Genomic DNA, 20,914 nt, shown 5'->3' on the forward strand with positions numbered 1-20,914 from the left:
GGGACCCAGGGAAGGATATCAAAGTCAAGGTCAGATGCCTAAAATTCTACCAGATGGCACCTGACACAAATCTAACATAGAGAAAGTGGGATTCAGCAAATCCATAGAGCTGAGCTTTGTCTTAACACTTTGTGAGTCATTTTGAGAACAAGTCCACGAAATGATACTTATTTTCTGCCTAGTTAGCCCTCTAACGATATAATCTTCTATATTTGTCTACCAATTTCCTCACTAAGGTCTTTAGCAATATCACCACCATCCACACACTGACGAAGGTATCTGCTCAGTTGTAAAATCCATACAGCTCTTCCTTAGATACCAGTAATGAGGTATTGATGAGCCCCAGTTTCAGAAGGCAACCATTTATCTTTCCCCTTGTCTTTCTAGTGCCTATGCCAGCTATTTATATTCTCTTTCCTGGTACCTGGGTGTCTGCTATTCGTAGTCTCTCTTTCCCCATTTTATCTGAACTGAAAACATGTCTGTCGGTGCTGGCATTAATATGCCCAAGATTCATCCAGCATGGGGCCTGATATGATCAATGATTTCCATCCGGCTTTCCCAGCATCTGTAGCTCACTACCAGGCTTGGGAATTCCAAGTAGGACAGAACTCAGATCCTGCAAGCATCCTGGCACAGACACGGTGGGTTCTAGCATGCCTCCAACAATGATGTGTAACTCTGGGCATCCGAGGGGTGGTGAGAGTCTGGTGGCCTCATGCCACTCATTGTCTGCCTCCAGGTTTGGGTCAGTTCCTGTAAGTTTGGGTCCATTCGTGTAATGGCTGAATCACTCTGGTAACAGCCCCTTTTAATAAGAAGTAGACTTTTTACGTTTTTCTTTCATGGAATTATATGTGAATGCCTCATATGGTCAAGAGAAAGCAGCTCTGCACGCCTATATTTAAATGCTGCAAATAATTCCCGCTCACTCTAACTCTATCCAGATGTGGATACTCCGTGCCCATGTAAATGAGATGGCTTGCTTTCTTTTTGGTCTTGTCGAGAATCTGCATTCTGACTCACACAGGAAAACAAAAAAAATGGAAAGAATGTGCGGCAACTACACACAAGACATGCTATTTTAATAGTACAAGCTCTGTTGAAGGGAAAATCAGTGCTTTTGTGCTGCAAACAACAGCATTTGCATTTCAAGGGGCTAGACACTACAGCTCAGTAAGGACCATGCCAACAAAGGCCTTTCGTCCTGGGTGTCAGCTCTTCCCATAGTTGGATTTCTGCTTTGGGTTCTAAGTATTCTTGACCAGGAGCCACATCTGTTCTGTGCCCCCAGCCTGGCTGCGGTGACTTTCTCAAAGGGAACAATTATTTCGAGATAATGGGCCCTCTGTAGTGCCTACAGCATTTTCCATGCTATGCCTCTCTCTCTCGAGCAGTGAACTGCAGTCAGGCAAATGTGGGCACCCAAAACTCGGAACACAAAAAGCAATTCACATGGCCCACCATGTTTTGTGCTCCACAGAGTGTCTCATTTAAAACACAACCCACTAAAGACCCATTTCACTAAATTGGGCTCTTACAGAATGGAAAAAATAAAGAAGAGAAGGGAAAAAGGCAGCCCATCTCCTTTTGCCGTTCTTGAGTCATTTACTAATGGATCTTTGGAAAAGCTTGTTCTGTGACTGACGGAGTCAAACTAATCTTCAATCCACCTTCACCCCAAACTCATCCTCCCTTCGAGACAGCAGAGGGTAGAAGACCCACAGATGGTGGCGGTGCCCAGAGGCACCGGAAGTAATGACCCCGCCTTTTCACGGGATGCCTTCAGAGCTGCTCTGCAAGGTTCGCTGCAGCTCTGCTAGAAACCCACCCTCTCGCCACCATCGCAGACACTGCTCCAGTCGGTCTATGACGTTTGACATGTGTGTTCATTTACCCTGAACTAAATGTGAGGCTGAGAAATGGAATTCAGAAAAAATAGAATCAATCACCACTGAGACTCACGTGTCATTAACCATAAATTCCTCAGAACAATAAAAGCCCATTATGCTGGCCCAGCTCTTCCAGTTTACAGCGTGCTTTCTTGGGCAACCTCACGCATGATCCTCGCAGGCATTCTGTGAGGCAGGCAGGGCAAGCTTACTACTCGGGTTTTCCAGGTGAAAAAAAATGAAACAGATCTCAGAACTCACAAGAAGAAGAGAGGAACTCAGCCCAGGGCTTCTGGTTTCCAGCCTCCAATTATTGTCACCACATTTTAACCAGACCGCCCCAGAGTCATTATCTCTACCTTCCAATTGTCTAACTTGTTAGTCTCCCAAAGGTGGAAATTTTGGGCCTGGCACTTATCTGGGAACAGGGTGACCAGCTGCCCCAGTTTGCCTGGACTCTCAGTGCTAAAACCAGGACTGTCCTGAGTAAACCAGGAGAGTTGGTCACGACAGCAGGCAGGACTTCCAGCCCAAGTAGGGCCCGTGATAGCCATGCTCCCCTCCAATCAGCAGACTCCATTCTCAGGCCATGTGTGCTATTTCCAGAGGACACCTCTAGCAAATGCTTCCAGAAAGATGAAGAAATTCAAAGGGCCTGGTCCTTTGATGGGACACGCAGGAATCCTTCAGCAGCCCTGTCCTATGAAAGCGCCAGTTCCAGACTATTCACAGAACAGTGTCTCTGCCCCTCAGAGTGTGTCTGGCACAAATAACTCTGAGCCCATCTTTCCCAGGCTGTCAGAGAACAGCCCTCCCACCTGGCTGGACCAAAGCCCTGGGACACCGTGTGACCACTGGGGTGGGGCGGGGGGCGGGGTGGTGGTTGAGTAGGAAGGAAAAAAATAAGAGACTTGCTTGTGACTTTTTCCCCCAATGACCCTGAGCTTTTGAGGATTGTTCGTTTTGGTGACTGAGTTACTCCACCAAAGAGAGGACTGATGCTAACAGTTCTATATAATTTCTGTGCACTAGATGCCCTTCTGCTCAAAACAGAACAGGGCCTGTATTCTCTACACGTTTGATACTAAAGCAAGCCTGATGTCTGGCCAAATGCGGCAATAGGTATCAAAATCCTTAAAAATGTTCATAGCCTTGGGCCTAGAGATTTCACTTCGAGGAATTTTAGCTTAAGGAAACAATCGGGGACATATAAATTAATATGAATACTCTTAAGATCATCAGAGCAGGGAGATCATCTTGCCATGCTATGTTTACTGCTGGGGGTTCAGGAAGGTCTGGTATGTTTGGAGCACTGGTAGAGCTGGCTGCAAGAGAACCGGAGCTGTGCTCCCTGCTGGGGATCAGAAAGAGCCGGGCTTGTCTGGGGACACTGGTCGAGTGGTACAGGAGTTCAGGTTGAGGGTGGTGAGAGAGGCTGAAAAGCATCCTGGGAAGCAGCTCAGCCAGAGGGAAGAAACCAGGCAGGTCAAGGTTAGCCTAGGAATAAAGGCTTGCACCTTCAAGGGGTATAGAGATGCTGAGGCAGAATGAAGGTTATTATCTAACATCCATCCCCATCCAGTCCTTAGAGTCATATCTGAGGCCCAGGAAGCGGGAGGGTAGAAGGGAAAACAGAAAGTAATTTCACTAAACTCTGAGACACTCTGGGGCCCAAGGAACACTGCCTCGGGAACTTTTGCGGAGAAGGCAAGTCACGTAGATGAGAGAGTTGCTCTTCCTATTCAACCGCAAGACCCTGCACAGCTTTGCTACCATGAGCACTGTGGCAGCCATTGGCCCTTCTACATGGCTTGAGGAGAACTGCAGCCTCTCCCGCTGCAATGGCCAATCCATATGGGATTGACATATATACACCAATATGTATAAAACAGATAACTAATAAGAACCTGCTGTATAAAAAATAATAATAAAATAAAATTCAAAAATAAATTGTTGTAATCCATATGGGTATATGTACTATATATATATATACACACACATATATAATACACACAGAAACACATATATATGTCCCAGACCTTACCAGACAAATAAAAGTAATCACATATATATGTCCCAGGCCTTACCAGACAAATAAAAGTAATCCTCACCAACACCATCATCAATTTATCTCCCTAACTCTCCTATTAGAGTCTGATTTCCTTGGGGAAAGGGCACTTTTTCTGCCTTGTTCACCTTGATACCTTAGAACCTAGAAGAATATCTGGCTTATAGTATGCATTCAATAATATTTATCAGATAAATGGATGGCTGTCACAACCCAGATCCTTACCAGGATAACACCTAGAAATTAGACCCTCTTAAAATATTCCCCCATAATTTTAGCAAGTTTCCAAAATAGTGTCTCATGTATCCCACCATCAGCATCCTCCCAGCATTCAGCATGCTGGTCTACTTGTCAATGCCCTCTGACCATGAAACATCATTGTCACCATTGCTCACAGTCAAAACCCCATCATCTGTGCCCAGGATTCACTTCCAATCCTCAGAGTGCCAAACTACTGCCGGGTTTGAGCCAGAGCTTGAAAAAGTGTCCTCCTCTCCAATTGTGGACCACACTTTGTCACTAGGGCCCAAAGCAGCTCTGGTTGGCCCAGAAATTGACAGTCTCTCTTGAATGGTTCTGTGATTTGGGACCCTCAGCCCTCTAACCATAAACGTTCAAATCCAGTAAAAGGTGGGCAGGGATAAGACGCTATATTATTCATACCAGCTTTTTTGCTCTCTCCATCAATCCAAACTCTCCCTTCCTCACCATAATAAAACAAAATTCCCCTTGCATTATAATGTGCAAACAGACTCCAAGGGAAGGGAGAGGTGGGGTGGGGGTCACATTTTTAGCACTTACCGCACCTGGTCCTCAGTTCAGCCAGTCCAGCAAGACTCAAGGTGAGATGGAGAGTTAGAGTTAGAGATGGTGGAGTTCCAGGGGACCATAAACAACAATCTTCTTTCCTGCTGACTTCTGAACCGGGTTGGAGACAACCTAGGAGAGGAAGGCAGATGAAGACTCAACTCTCATCCTTCTTGCTGCAAGTCTGAGCAAAAACTAATTCTCATTATGGTGGTTTACATCTGCTGGTAAACAAATTTCTTAATCCTGAACTCCTAACCAGCATAATTTAACCACCCAGCCTCCCCATGGACCTCCTGCAGACCTACTCCTATGCTTGCTGCATGATTGAGAGCAAGCGGGACCCCATGTCCCTGGCAGAAGCACACTCTTGCATATATACAGAGCTATATGAAAGGTAAAGACCTTAAGTCAACTGTTATTATTCCCGGGTCATGAAATTATGGATAATTTTTAGTTTCCTCCATGAATGCATTCACGTGTACGTGTGTGTGTATGATTTTTCACATTTTCTATATGTATGCAATTTATTTGAAATCAAATTGGAAAAGAAAAGTAATTATTCAAGGTTATATTTCAAACAAAATGAAGGAAAGAAAAAGAAAGAAAATCTCACTTCCAGACAGTAGCTGAGATGGCCATGAGATTTTCTTTTTCTTTCCTTCATTTTATTTGAGATATAACCTTGAATAACGAACTCAGCTACTGTCTGGAAGAAATATGCACTTTGACACCTGATGACATTGCACCTGGGTTGGTGGCCCACTTATATCATGGAAATGAACTTTAAGCCTCGGGTGCAGAGAAGAAAGATTGCTCAGAAAATGGCAGGCTAAAGACAGAAATCCAACAAAAATATGTTCACTGGAGCTCTCTAAAGACTTGCAGAGGGCCCACTGACCTCCTCTAACCAGTTATTGAAGATTCCAAGAAAAAAAATTCGCCAGACTGTAAATCCCTAGAGAGATGCTTCCTGGGTATGAGGATGTGGGGTTGCTGGTGGGGCAGGGCAGGAGGAACCTGAAACAGTGCCTCAGAATCACAGCAGCTCAGAGCTGGGAGAATCCATGGGGAAGGGAGAGAATCTGGTGTTCAGCCAACGAATTCCACTGTTGAAGAAAGAGCGAATGGAATGCCCAGTGATTTGATGAGGATGGCACGATGCTTTAGTAGCATCAGGGCATCTTCCACTTTTCTTCCCCTTTGCTTCAGTGACAAATGATAAATGTCATGTGGCCAATGAGTAGAAGAATCAAAATTGTAAGAATCAAATTGTAAGAAAGCTGTCTGGCCTTAAGAACACCCCTCTTCATAAAAACAACCAGGTGGTCCATGCAGGTTGCAGGACCCACACAAGAGAACCAAGGAGTAAAGAGTTACAGCCTTTTCCCAAAGTATCATCAGTGGGGCTCTACCTCCATAGGATAATAATAGGTCTGATATGGGAAAAGAGGGGTGGGGAGTGGCTTTGAGAAATATTGGGTTAAACAACATTTTAAATGAGTCCTGACTGCTAACAGCTTTGTGAATTTGTCTCAAATACCTTCGACCATAGAAACTTTACTCATCTTGTAGGAATAATGTTGTACAGATGTAATTCGGATAATGCTAGGATAGAGGGTCACTGCCTTAGGCAAAATCCATAATTTATTTGGAGCGACCATGCCTAGGGTGTCCATGGCTGTGGCCTTCAGTCCTGTACCCTGAGTTTTTCCTGAGATAGTTAGAAACCCTACTCAGGAATGCTCCTGAACAGTAATCTGCTATTTGAGAACCACATGTCTGTTTATTTTTATTTTGCTAATTTTCTTGCTCCATCATCTGTGATTCAAAAATTATTTTTTGCACTGTAAAAGATATAATGAAATATCTCCCTTAAAACTCCAGCATTATTTTGATCACAGTCTTCTGTTTTGATGAACTATGGCACTGTGCCAAAGAAAGCCAAAAAGAAAATCAGAGGATTTTCCTGCCTGACAGAGGATCCTCAGCAGGAGAAGAATCAAACCACCTCACCATGAACAATATCTGTTCAATCACTTCTAAACGACAGCACGGCAAGAAAGTATGAGCTATTGATTTTTTGGTTTTGGTTGTTTTTATATTTTAAAAAAAAGTTTTCTTTGTCAGATTGGAGTTTGAAAAGGCATCTGTCACTGGGATGAAGCATGGTACCTTTGGATATCACTTTGTTTGAAGTAGGCGGCAAACTAAACACTATATAGATACACGATCTTGTACGTGGACCTTGCTAGGAATAGGCTATTTTCTTAGCAGTTCCCAAATATATAATAAAGAAGTAAACCAAAATTTGATCTAAATTATTATTAGAATCTGCAGAGCCAATAACTAAATCTAGATGCCAAAAAGAGTCAAGGCCAAAGAAATAATACATGTGTAGGTCACAGACAAACTTGGTCAAGAGAGTGTCACTGAACCACTGAATGACAAAATACTTTGTTTCAAACTTATCTCTACGTATGGTAATATTCACGATGAATGTGACTAAAAATGTATGTAGAGCAGCCTTACCAAAGTTCTTAAGTCATCCAAACGGTCAGAAGTGTGCCACTTCTAGCGAAGGCAATTGAAAATTTAGAATATACAACCTTTGATATGAGATTCTTTTCCCCCTGCAAGAAAATACCCCAATCCCCACCCCCAAACGAAATGGCCAACTCGTGGTCCTACAGAGAGAGAACCCAAGGCCAATGGCTCCAGTGGCCACAAAGAGGAGGGATAGCTGATTGTTTGTGTGCAGGTATGTGTGTAAAACACACTTTAAACTCTACACTTCTACAGTAGGGAGAACAACTAACAGACTGCTTTAATATATGTCTCTACCTCCAAAAGCTTCTTTTTAATTTTTGTTTTGTGTTCCTTAACTAACATGTCCTGCCATTCTCATGGTCATCCATAAGAGAAGATTGGTCCTCATGGTCTGCAAACCCTCTGTTTCATAAACAGCAGCCTGTCTTAGCAAGTGCTTCCTCAAGAATGCATAATCAAAGAAATCTTTATCTTTGAAAGTAGAAATTTCGATAGAACAATAATTAATTCATTCTTTAATTTTTTTCTCCCCTGCTGTGAAAATTAACCTGCATCTGCTTTTTAGAAAGGGCTCTGATTTTGCCTGGGGCTGGGCCAGGGTCTGCACTGCATGGAGGGCTGGAGGTGGTGGCTCTTTAGAAACTATAGGCTGGAATAGGAGTGATAACGGAGTGATAGTGATAGTGATAACGGAGGAGAGCTGGAAGAGGAAACAAAGCAAGGTGGGGGCACTCGGAGAAAGGGAGCGTTAAGTCTAACTCTGTTCCCCCATTCTTCTATATCCCCTTCCCCATTGAGGCTACAGTTCTCAGGTTCTAGGTGTTTCCTGAATTTCAAGCTCTGGCCCCTTCATATAGTCACAGAAAAAAAATTGTTTTCATTTACTATAAAGTGACAATACTACTTCACAGCAGATATTTCATACAAGGTAAGGGGCATCTGTAGGACTTTGAGAGTCAGACACACAAAGGAAAATAGAAGGACAAAGAGAGAGTTAGCAGTGTGAGAAATCATGCCCACAACTCTGGGAAAACCTTCTATATTAAAAAAAAAAAAATCGGGGGTAAAGAAGACATACAGATGGCCAACAGGCACATGAAAAAACACTCCACATCGCTAATTATGAGAGAAATGCAAATCAAAACTACAGTGAGGTATCACCTCCCACCAATCAGAATGGCCATCATCAAGAAGTCTATAAATAATAAAGGCTGGAGAGAGTGTGGAGAAAAGGGAACCCTCCTATACTGTTGGTGGGAATGTAAATTGGTGCAGCCACTATGGAGAACAGTATGGAGGTTCCTTAAAAAACTAAATACAGAGCTGCTATGTGATCCAGCAATACCACTCCTGGGCATATATCCAGAAAAGATGAAAATTCTAATTCCAGAAGATACATGCACCCCAGTGTTCATAGCAGCACTATACACAATAGCCAAGACATGGAAGCAACCTAAGCATCCATCAACAAAGGAATGGAGAAAGAAGATGTGGGGTGGGTGGGTGTGTGTGTGTGTGTGTGTGTGTGTGTGTGTGTACACACATATACACAAAATCGACTGTTACTCGGCCATATAAAAGAATGAAATAATGCCATTTGCAGCAACATGGATGGACCTAGAGATTGTCGTACTAAGTGAAGTTAAGTCAGACAGAGAAAGACAAATACTATATACTATCACTTATATGTCGAATCTAAAACAATAATATAAATCAGCTTATTTACAAAACAGAAAAAGACTCACAGACATAGAAAAAAAACTTATATTTATCAAAGGGGAAAAGGGAGGGGGAGGGACATGCTACTCTATGTATAATAAACAACAAGGATTTACTGTAGAGCACAGGGAACCATACCTAATATCTTATAATAACTTATAATGGAAAAGAATCTGAAGCTGTATACCTGAAAATAACACAATATTGTTAATCAACTATAGTTAAATTTTAAAAAAATGTTTTAAAAGCATAATTTCCTCATAGGCAATGTTGCCTGTGAACAAAGGCAGTTTTACTTTTTCTAAAAAAAAACTAAAAGGAGGGGGAGGGGGTAAAGGAAGGGAACGAACCTTCAGAACGAAGATGGGCAGAGGGGTGTTGGGGATCCAGTTGGGATGGGTTGAGGAAGAGGAGCTACACACAGGTCCCTGAGACCTCAGGCTGGGGCTCTGAGGCTTCAGAGAGCAGACCAGGCTTTGGCCTTGATGACGTAGGGCCTAGGAGCAAGGCTGGTGAAATGGGACCCAGCCGTGGACCATTCTGTGGGGAAACTGGTGGACTCACCTAGGGGTGACTCATGGGGATGGCAGAGATGGTCACCTGTCATGGGAGGAACATGAAAAGGGCCAAGGTTTAGCAACTAAACATGAGTATGAAGTGACTAAAATTAGGGCATGGGAGAGAGAGCAGAAAAAGCAAGGAACAGGCCTGATGGGGAACAAACAATGCATTTACGGAGAAGGGGCCCAAGTGTTATATGGGCACCCTGGACCTTTGAAGCCAGTTAATCATTCCTGAAATTCCTGATCCTGGTGGCCCTCTCCAGAGGAAGATAAGACCTATCCTCATCTGTAAGAGTAATAATCTCCTTTGCTGGTCATTTTATTTGCTGTGATACCGTGCCCTAAGCCTTTGCCCTCCATTAAATTGCAGCATTAAAATTATGTAAGATTTTAGGGTGCTTCCGTTCATACAAGGACAAGTCAAAAGCCACGGTTGCTGTATTTACATAACACAGATACATTTCAAAAGAAAATATAAGCCATACTCCTGCATTTTGCAAAAGCAATCCCACTGAAACATAAAGATGTTTACACAGTCTTTATCACGCTGAAGATGTTTTCATTTTGTTTGGTCCATGTCCCAAACTGTATTTTGTTTTAGACTTCTGCTCATTTTCTTTTGTTTGTGAAGGGCTATGTCAGGCCGAGTCTCCATTTCCTCAAACACTCTGGCTCCAAATAAATTATTGATTAGAGAAAAAGTAATGCTATCATCTAGATGCCTTGCTTTCTTCCATGGCTGCAGCTGTGTGCTCACCACCAGCTCTCCCTAACCTTTGTCTGAAAAGCAAATATCAAGTTAAAAGAAGGAGGGAACATAACGTGGAATGGTGGGCTTGGAAGGGAAATGGTGAAGGTATAGAGCTGATGGCATCCTATCAAGGCGGTGATGCAAGAGGAATTGGCCGTGGCAGTCAGAAAGATCCTCTAGCAACAGAGGCTTCCATGGGTGATGGTTGGTAAAGGACTGATAGCATCAGAGGTTTGGGTTGGTGGAAGTCCAGAAGGGCTAGAAGAGGAATCAAAAGCACAGCCCTTGATTGTAAACTTGACTGTGGCTCTGAGCCTAAATAGAAAATCATGCTAAGAGTTTGGGAGAGTCTGTGTGAGATATAGTAGGAAAAAAAGTAATACATGTTTACAAGCTAGATAAACTTGATTAAGACTGAGATGCTCTTAGACTGAGTCACACACCAGGGCAAAGATGGCTAGAATTGACCATGGGAAGAAACAGAAGTAGCCAGGAAGAAACCTGAGGCTGAGGATTTTTTTCCTTGTGTAGAGCAAGCATACCCTAGGAAACAGACATTTTGCAATAAAAGGGCAGTCCAGAGATGAAATATTCACAAATCCTGAAACTATTCCAACAACCCTAAGGGGCCCTCATCAGCATGGTACTTCCTACCTAAGAGGATCAGGCAGCAGTTTTCCATATGAGATGGGGCATAGGGAAGGGAAGAGAAAGACAGCAGCCACTGGGGATCTGTGCGAGGTGTCATCTGAGTCATTTTGATCCTTGAAGCAAAGTGGCTGCATTTCCCAATGATAAAGGAGAGACCAGTTTGGATGCTTCCTTTCCAAAGATCAGGGGAAGCATTTCTCCCCAGTGAGGATTCAGGCCAACACAAGTGATATATCAAGTATCAGTGATGTCGAAGACTCAAATCCCAGCAATGATCTCCAGGATCCTACAGCCAAAGACGTCTGTGGTCCAGAACCATCAGAAAAAGCAGCATAAGAAGCTGTGAAGCTTCTAAAGTCCACTGTGGTGTGGAAAGAGGGCCAGGTAGGAAGGCCAAGTTAGGAAGATGAAGGTGGGAGGTGGACTCCAATGTGGTCCTGTAGAATAATCCTAGACAGAATTAGCTTCATATCTTTCTAAGACCTCTTCAGCTTCCAAAACACTTCTGTAGGCATTATCCCACTTAATTTCTGGAATCAGAGGGCCATCTTCAAATTTAGGCTCCACCAGTTCTTAGCCATGGTGATCTTAGGCCAGTCACCTCTATGAGCTAAAATATCCTTATCAGTTAAACGGGGATAATAAAACTATTGACTTCCAAGCATTAATGTAAGGATTAAGTGAGATGATATATGCCAAGCCTTTCACATGGTGCCTGAAAAAAATAGTAAGCACTCAACATGTTTGACCTACTTTTTAAAATTATCCACAAACCTCACGCTAACCCTGTGAGGTGCCCAGCACAGGTATTACCATCCTCATGTTACAGGTGAGGAAACCAAAGCTCAGAAAATGACTTGCCTAACACTGCAATTGTGTAGCCCCTCAAAGAAAAAGAATAGGAAGCTTTCTGCACAATCAAAAATAAGAGCACTGGAGACAGTGGCATCCTGGCATTGTGTATCCATGGGCTTGCTTCCCATGGCATCTGGGGATGGGTCAGAGGAGCAAATGAGTTTCAGATTTTTAAACCAAAGGAAAATTTGACAGAAAATCTTCCAGCATTTTCTTTGCATCTCAGACGCAGGACCATTCTGATTCCCATTCAGAAAGGTTTAAGTTTTAAGATCAGGAGGATCTCAGGAGACAGTCCGGTCCAAAACGGGAGGGAAGGATGGTGCCCATGGGAGGAAGATGTGCCACCATGGAAGCCTGGATGCCCTTGATCACACACGTGGTGCTGGTGAAGACCTCCTCTCATGAGCCAGCAGGGCCAAGTGCATGTGGCTGAGCTTTGAAGTTCATACCGAAAAACACTGACTTTCTGGAATCCCCATGGACTGACTCATTGTGGAGAGAGCTGAGGACTTACTCCTCAAAGCAACCAAAACTTTAAAAAATATATTTCTATCACCCTTGTAACGAAAATCTGTTAATGGATCACAGCTATCTGGGCTTTCTAAGCAGGGTACATTGAGTATAGCTCAACATCTCCTTGACAACTCAAGGACATCACCGTGAATATCCATTATTATCCCAGCTTGTATACAGTCATCCTTTTGGGATATTTTGAAGCATAGTATAAAGGGGTTTCCACCAAACTAAATAGTTCCAGATTATTGGGATTTCTCAGTGCATCTCTGTGCTTCTTTTAATATTATTTTTGCCTTGTCTCTTACCATGAGCACTTTTTCCTTTGCCTGCCTTTATCTGTCTCCTGTTTTCTCCAAACCCCTTTAACTTGCCTTTTCTCATCTACTAAAGACAGCCATGCTCTGTAAAATAGGTTGTAAAATAAGTACAAATAACACTTTTAAAGGGTAAATTTTATGATATGTGAATTATATCTCAATAAAGCTATTTTTAAAGTGAACTGCAGACTATAAAATCTTACGAAAGGTGAGATATCACATCACTCTTTATATTGATAATAAACTATTTCACTCTTTTATTTAAAAATAAAAAAGCACAAATAGGCTCTGAGTGAGGACTCAGAATTTTTTCCACAAGTAATAAGCCTGAGAGTTAAGGTACGGTTCTTGAAACATCTATTTTTGTTTATTTGACTTTCTGGCATAGTTCTTAATCCTATAAATAAAGTTAATTTTAGTGAGATGTAGTATGACTCTAGATTTTTCTTATCAAAGCCTCCTCCCTTTTCTTTTGTTCATTCATTTGGCATTTTTAGTAGGATGGCCTACTATGTGCTAGGCCCTAGAAATGAAGAGGAATCTCTAAGTGACTTAGATCTTCCTTGCATGGATTTTAGGTGTAAACCTCTAGGAAGTATGAGCTTTGATGCTTCTTTGATTTGCATTCCCATAATATCTCTATGACTCCTAAATCCAATCATACCCCAAGGAGGCATCATAACCAACCCACTGGGAGGCCAGCCCACTGCTGGAAAGCTGGTCCAGAGTGGGGATCCTTGATCAGAGGAGAATGCTGAGAAGTGAAAGAGAGCTACTTTCACTTGTTGCATTCTCTAGTATTTTTCCATGGAGCACCTAGAACTGTGTCACTCAAAGTATTTCTCAGACCAGCAGCATCAGCATTACCTGGTAGCTTGTAAGAAATACAGAATCTTAGACTATACCCAAGACCTATTAAATTAGAATCAGCCTTTTAAAAAGATGCTCAAGTGATTCATTTAAAGTGCCGAAACACCTGGCGCTTTACCCACTGCAGTAACCACATCTTTCAGAGCCCTGGATGAACAATGCCAAACATGAGAGGCCACCACTTGACACAGGGGCACATCCCATTGGCCAGCAGGCAAAGATGCTCTCGATGATGCCAAGCAGATGTTCAGCATATTTGTTGAGCAGTCAGAGACCACTGCTGTTCTCTTCACCATGCCTGTCAGGTTCAATAACTCTTCTCCAATGACTCATCTCTTCATACACATGTGTTGTAATTTTCTTTAAAGACCAGCTTGTCAGCAGCATTCAAAGCTGGGTGCTTTTCCTTTGTTGCAAAACTTCATCCATATTCCTGGAAACACCCCCCAGCTCAAATTCAACTATAGTCTTCCTGACACCACTTCACTCATCCACTCATTCACTTGAAAAGTACTTACTGAGCAGACTATGTGTCAGGCACTGCCAGCATCTTCTGCATTTTCCATTCAGTGACCACCATGTAAACCACTTGGTTTCCACATTTTACATAAGACTGGAAATATATTTTTAAAGTGTGAAATATGGCTTCTATCCTTAATTAACTAGTACTATAATTGAGTAGGAAAGATGTATAATTTTGAAATTTATGGAGAACAAATTTTCAAAAACACAAAAGGATGCTATGTGCCGTACTGGAACCAGCACTGAATGTGCCTCAGTCAGGAGACCTGCAACCAGGTTCTGGTTCTTCCATTAACCTACTTCAGATTCTCTGACAAGCTTTTTTGCCCCTCTAATCTTCAGTTTTCTCAACTACTGAAAAAAGGTGTTGGACCATCCGATCTAAAAAAATTCCTCCTTGTCTCCAATACCCAAATGCCCAAGGATGGACTCTAAACTACATACATAAACTCAGAGTGAATTCAAGGTAAGAAAGCATGGGATCAATGGGAGACTGTACATTATCATTATTAAGAGTTCTGGCTTTGATATCAGACAAATCTAAGTTCAAATCCTTGATGTGGTATAAGCTTAGCACACTTGAGGCCTTTGACAAGTCACTCAATCTTTTTGATCTTCAGTTTTCTCATTTGTAAAATGAGGATAATCACAGGATTATCGTGAGGATTAAATGGATTAATTCATGTAAAGCCCTCAGCACAGTGCCTGATGTAAAGGATGTGCTAATAGATGGTAATGATAGTGTTGATGGTGATGATCGTTGTATTTTCAGGGTCTTTTGAAGCACATGTCCCTTCCAGTAAGGATAAACTTCAACACTAGGTTGGGGGAACTGACAGGATATGGGATAAACTACAAGGAAACCGACCAGCTGGCAGCAGAGAAGCTAAAGGAAAGAACGATAAGAGGTAGGGAAGATGGGAATGCAGGTAAGCTGATGGACAACTTTGTTGACCAGAATGGATGGGGAAGGGAGGACTCGGTTTGATAGAAAGAGCTGGATGTGATGGAACGGTGCTTGAGTACAGTGGCTCTGGCACCTCTGTGCAGTCAAGGAGTTAAGAGACTGAAGGAAGGGAGACCAGCCAGGTGCCTACTGGGTAGTGACTCTTGGGTAAAAGGCTGAGAGCTGGAAAATAGGGCAATAAGTCAAGAAGGAGAAGCAATCCTCTAGAGGTAGCCAAGTGTCTCTTCAAAGATCCTCCCCAAGAAATTCCTCTTTGTCTTACACACACACATGTTTAGCGTTTCTTCCCACCCCAATTGAAACTAGAGGAAACACAGGACCGTGCCCATGTGTGTGAAGGTATGCGAGAAGCTGAGATCACATCCTGTCTGAGTTCTGAGTCAGAGAATCCCATAAGAGGATACCGAGGGTTGCTAAGCAGGCCATGCCACCTTCAGCCTGGCTGTAGTCAGAGATCTGGTTGAATAAGAATAGGGCCCAAGCCCTCCAGGCATGGCAGAGCCTCTGCAGCACCATGTGGTTACTATTACTGAGACTAAACAGTGAGCTGAGTGCTTGTATAGGCTGTGTCCATCCTCAGTCTCCTTCAGAGTCTGTACCCCAGGGCTGTCCAGGAAGAACAGAGAATGCCCAACAGAGCCATGGGAGGCAACTACTGTTCCCTAGAGACACCCCAGAGGTGGAATTAGGAAATAACTTGGCCTAATTACAGACCAAATTGACCAGAAATTTGCCCCTGGGGCTATCACTTGTTATCCCTTGGCATGCTTCGTTTGGACTTGGTGCATACTGGGATATATGCTCTTCTCCACAGCTTCCTGGATGGCAAACACTGCCCTGGCTGTGTCAAGAAACTGTCATGGCATAAACAGAGATGTGCCTGGAGAGGTGGGACAACAGAGGGAGGACAATTAACATTCCCCCCTGACACATGACCCACACTTCACACTGGGGTCAAGCCTGACTTCATCTCCCACAGCCCAGTTATCTTCTGCCAGAAAAAAAAAAAAAAAAAAGATGTGATGGGAGATGGGAGCCAGCTCTCAAAGGAGCACATATGGCTATGTCCCCAAGACCATAACCAGGTGGAGAATTTACTGTAAAGAACAGAATGGTTCCTTTGAAGTCATCACAGGAAGAGCCTCCTCAATCCCTTTCTTTCTTGGCCTTAACTCACGTATTCAGCGGCAATTACTGAGCACTGGCTGTATCAGCCATAGTCCTAGATGCTTTTATGGATTCCACAAAGTCCCTGATCATCTACGCAGTAGGTGCTGCATAGGGGGAAAGAGAAGACTTCCCCGAGGCAATGGCATTTGAGTGGGATCATGGGTGATGAGCAGTGTGTCCCATCCAGAAGAGGAGTCCAAGGCGGGGGCGGGGGGGGGGGGGACTGCCATTTGAAAGGCCTAATCGGTGATAGCCTGTTGCTTTGGTGGCAGGGGAGGGAGGTGCCCTCTGCTGCTCGTACAACCCAGCAACTATGGTGTTCTAGTGAGTGGAGCTCCATCCTTCCAAATCTCAGCTCAGTCTCCCCTTCTCCCATCCTAATGTTCCTGAAGGTACCTCCCACAGTCGAAAGCAGCTGGTTATCCTTGAAGTGAGGATCTCTTTGTTCTTAAATGGCTTTCCTTTTCTGTTCTGTTTTGGTCCGACCCCTCCCTAGATCACAGCCCTAACACTAGCACTAATAGCACTAAAACTTCAGCACTAACACCAGCAGGAACTGAGACCTTATTTTCCAGATGGAAACTTGGGATCAATGGTCCAACTCAGTAATACGCACAATGGTGTGGTCAGAGCCTAAGGGTCCACAGTGATGCCCACGAAGCTGCCTCAGGAAGCATGATAAAGTCCGCAGGGCCGTTTTTCTTCCAGAGCAGCTCTATTCCTATCCATCTTTTGAATTGTGCCTCCATGTAGGAATCTTCAAAAGGAGGAAGGGGCTGATGTATCCCCTCCTCTACTGCATATGGGTTGAGTGCACAGTGCCTAGTGGTAGCACATTCTGTCCTTGGAACTATAGATCCAAAAATGGGTAAGACTCAGATCTTGCCCTCAAAATGCACTTAAACAAAAAGACAAACAATAAACTTTTACAGTCTTCCGGTAAGGCAGCTACATAAAAACAAGAGTACTTAGAACACAGACCATAAGCCAGACTATGTAAATTCTAAGATGTGTGATCATGGACAAATTACCGAACTCTCCGTGCCTCTGTTTTCCCGTCTATAAAATAGGCCCAATAATTGTACTTCCCTTGTTGGGCAGTTATATGAATTTATTAAGTGAATATATCTAAGGCACTAGAATGTCTTAGGAAAGAGCGTGACATGTATAAGCATCATGTAATGTTTTAAAAAGAACAATAATGAGGTGAGTGCCCTCATATGCCAAGTGCTGAAGAGGGAGGGGGGCATGCTCAGAAGAAGGAATAATTGATTCCGTCCGGGGAGTCAGTTAAGACTAAAAAAAGGTGATATTGGTTCTTGCTCTTGAAGTTTGCCGGGCAGAAGAGCAATGGAAGGGTTCTCTGGGTTTAGGAAACAACACTGGCAAAGTTCTTACAAGGCATGTTTTCTGATTTGAGATTGATTCCCAGTAAAAGTCTTAGAAAGCTATCAACATTGAATGAGGCTGGGCAGAACATTTCACAAACTATCTTGCAGCAAAGTGTACAGAATTACCAGACAGTGGGACAGTGATAGGCTGGTAAATGTTTAACCTACTGGGAAGTGAGGGAGGCCTGATTTGTAGCATTTGCTCATTTCTGTAATATAAATACTCCCAACATAGTTGATTTCAAGCTATCAGTGTTGTCAACAGACTCATAAAATTCCTGAAGATTTAACACTCGGCTTTCAGGAGCCAGTACAAGCAGGCTCCAGCACACCACGGCATCAGAAGCACTCTGAGAAATACAGGGCTTGGGTTCCCCTTACTTGGTGCCACAGAAAAGTGGAGAGGACAGCTCTGACATTCTGCTCAGAGCACAGCTACGGCAAAAGTCGCTTGAGGTGGCCAAGCCCTCCTACTCACTAACCTTCGTGACTACTGAATCTGGCATGAGTTTTATTTGCCAGAAACAGAATCTACCTGGCTCATTTAATCAGGAAGAAGATACTTTGAATTTTAGTTTTTTAAAGGCTCACAGAAGACCTGGGGTGTTAGAAAAGCCGATCAAGGTTAGGCATCCAATAGCATTGCCCAAGACCAGGATGAGAAAATCCAAGCACTGAAAGGCAGGAACTCTGCTCAATCCCTGTTGTAGGACCCTTCCACCAGCCCCGAAGCCACTTCTGCATCAGGAATTGCATGTTAAGACCCCCTAGGAAGCTGTCGCTTCTGCTGCTGCTTCCACAGAATGCCAGACACCACTGCAGCAAAAAGGAAAGAACCGCACTCAGACCAAGTCCATTTGTTCTGTGTTCCCTCCCCTCCAAACGAATGACTCTACTGGGAGCTTGGGATCGGCAGGACGTGGGTCCCACTCCGCATGCTAGCAGCACTGGAGTCTGGGTATGAATTCTGCAGCTACTGGGGTAAGAAGATTCCTAACAGGAGCATTTCCCCAAGTCAGAGAGACAGCACAAATTTGGAGGGCAAGCGTCCTCCTTGAATTCCACTGAGATTATTTTCAAGTTCTTTTCTGTCTTGTACAGAAAGGTTTCCCCTGAAGCCATGCTACCCTTAACTTCTTTCTACAAAGAAAAAGGTCACCTGCTAGGGGAGAAATGTTACACATTATGACTACGTTCTTTCAGACAATAGAGAATTAGGTGCATCCCACTGTGTGTTTCTACATAATCACACACACAAAAAATATCACAAATTCTAGCACTGTGTAAATATAGCCACACTTTGGAATCAGACAGACCTGGTTACCTAGCCTCTCTAGGCCTCAGTTTTGTCATCTGTTGAATGAGGATGATAATAATAATACCCTACCCCTTTGGTTGTGGTGAGGATTCAGTGAAATCTGCTATGTTAAGAAACCCATATCACAGTGGAGCTCAAAACCTGGTAAAACTTTTTGTAAAGGGCATTATGGCCTAGTGGAAAGGGTATGAATATTGGTGTCAGACAGACCCAGTGATGGATATGACTTAAGCCCCCATTTTCTTGTCTGTAAAATAAAGACAATAATAACTCCTGTCTTACAGGGCTGTTGTGAAGATTAAAAATAATGTGCCATGTCTAGCACAAGACGTAGCTTGTAATAACTGCTCAATTAATGATAGCCATTATCAATATTATTACTATTATTTATGTCATTATATGACACAGCCTAAGTGAGAACATCAGCTATTCCCAATGTGACTGGCCTCTCAGAAACTAGTGGGTATCTTGACTGAGAATTTAAGAAATGGCGAAGAGCTCTATATATTTTTTTTAATCATCATTTGTGTCATGCACTCTGGTTTATAAAGCATATTCACTATTTCATCTGCACCCCATGCCAGTCTTATGAGTCAAGCAGAACAACCCTATAAGTATTATTACACTACTTTGCCTCAATGTCAGACGAGTCTGCCTCAGAGAGGTTAAGTCACTTGTCTAAGTCACACAGAAAATTTGTGATAAAGCCAAGGCCAAAATGGAGGTCTTCTGGGTTTCTGTGGAGTGTTCTTTCCACCACTTTATGCTGGAAACAAACTTCATCGGTTTGCTCTTCCATTTATTCAACAAACTTTTATTTATTATCTTTTGTATATCAGTCGCTATGCTAAATAGGTTCTGTTGATCCAAAGATGAATAAAAGAAAGTACTTCCCCTCTAAGACAATTTAAGAAAATACCCCCCACAAACACCCAGGGAATTTAACAGAAAATACTTCTACCAATTATATGACTCTCAATGTTTTTAAAAATTGTATTTGCAAATAAGATGATCAAATTTTAAATGGGACAACTGCTCTCACTTGAGCTATAGCATATAAAATTAATATAATAACATTAAAAAGTAATATTAAAATCATTAAAGTGAGTTTTTTCAAAGAATTACTTTTCAACTGCTAAAATTTGTTTCATTTGTTTTAAGTTGACTTTATTGCTAATAAGACCAGCCAATGTGCCAAAAGGAATCTAAATAAGATGCCAATACATACTGTTCACAACACAGATTCAGAATTAAAAACTCTTGGCCTTTTTTGGGTCTAGGTCTCCTTAGACAGTTTTCCCTCCAGCTTTGCTTTGACCCCAGCCACTGTGAGAAGAGGATATAAAACACTGTGGGTTCCAGAATGTTCTGTGCCCGGAAGATCTCCATTCAGAATTTTTGGCCAAATGTCCCATTAATTCCCCTTTGACTAAGGCACTTTGGGGTCAGATGAACTTGGGGTCTATGAAGATTACAGAAAAGGGACTGGGTCCAGAGTTCACACCAAGGCTACATATTTTTGAAATTTGGGGTGAAGCCAGACTCTGCTGTAGGGATTTAGGAGGGAGTTAGCTCAGGGAAACCTTTCCCTAATGAAAGAATTTTGCAGTTAATATTGTTGTTCTTCTTTTTTTTTTTTTTTTAACCAATAATAATAGTGCCTGCCACTTAATGAGGGACAAGTATGGGTGAGCACTTTACATATACTGTTTCTTTTTTAAATTTTATTTATTATTATTAGTTATTTTTTATTGTAGTATAGCTGATCTACAATATTGTGCTAGTTTCAGGTGTACAGCAGTGATTCAGTTATATATATATATACATTCCTTTTTCCAGTTCTTTTCCATTATAGGTTATTACAAGATATCGAACATAGTTCCCCATGCCATACGGCAATCCTTGTTGTCTATACACATACTCTTTCTAATCCTTATAAATAATAATGTTGCAAGGTATTATAATTTCTATTTTACAGATGAAA

General features: G+C 42.6%; 1 long non-coding RNA gene across 1 annotated transcript in view; it reads right to left on the reverse strand.

Moving 5' to 3' along the window:
• Positions 1–20,914, reverse strand: part of LOC137209031 (uncharacterized) — a 283,085-nt gene that overhangs the window by 258,986 nt on the left and 3,185 nt on the right. Inside the window, exon 3 of the long non-coding RNA XR_010935868.1 lies at positions 4,762–4,899. This is a non-coding gene — a long non-coding RNA (uncharacterized lncRNA). The remainder of the gene's footprint in view (positions 1–4,761; positions 4,900–20,914) is intronic.

The sequence above is a fragment of the Pseudorca crassidens genome, chromosome 16, assembly GCF_039906515.1.
Source record: "Pseudorca crassidens isolate mPseCra1 chromosome 16, mPseCra1.hap1, whole genome shotgun sequence".
Classification (NCBI taxonomy): domain Eukaryota; kingdom Metazoa; phylum Chordata; class Mammalia; order Artiodactyla; family Delphinidae; genus Pseudorca; species Pseudorca crassidens.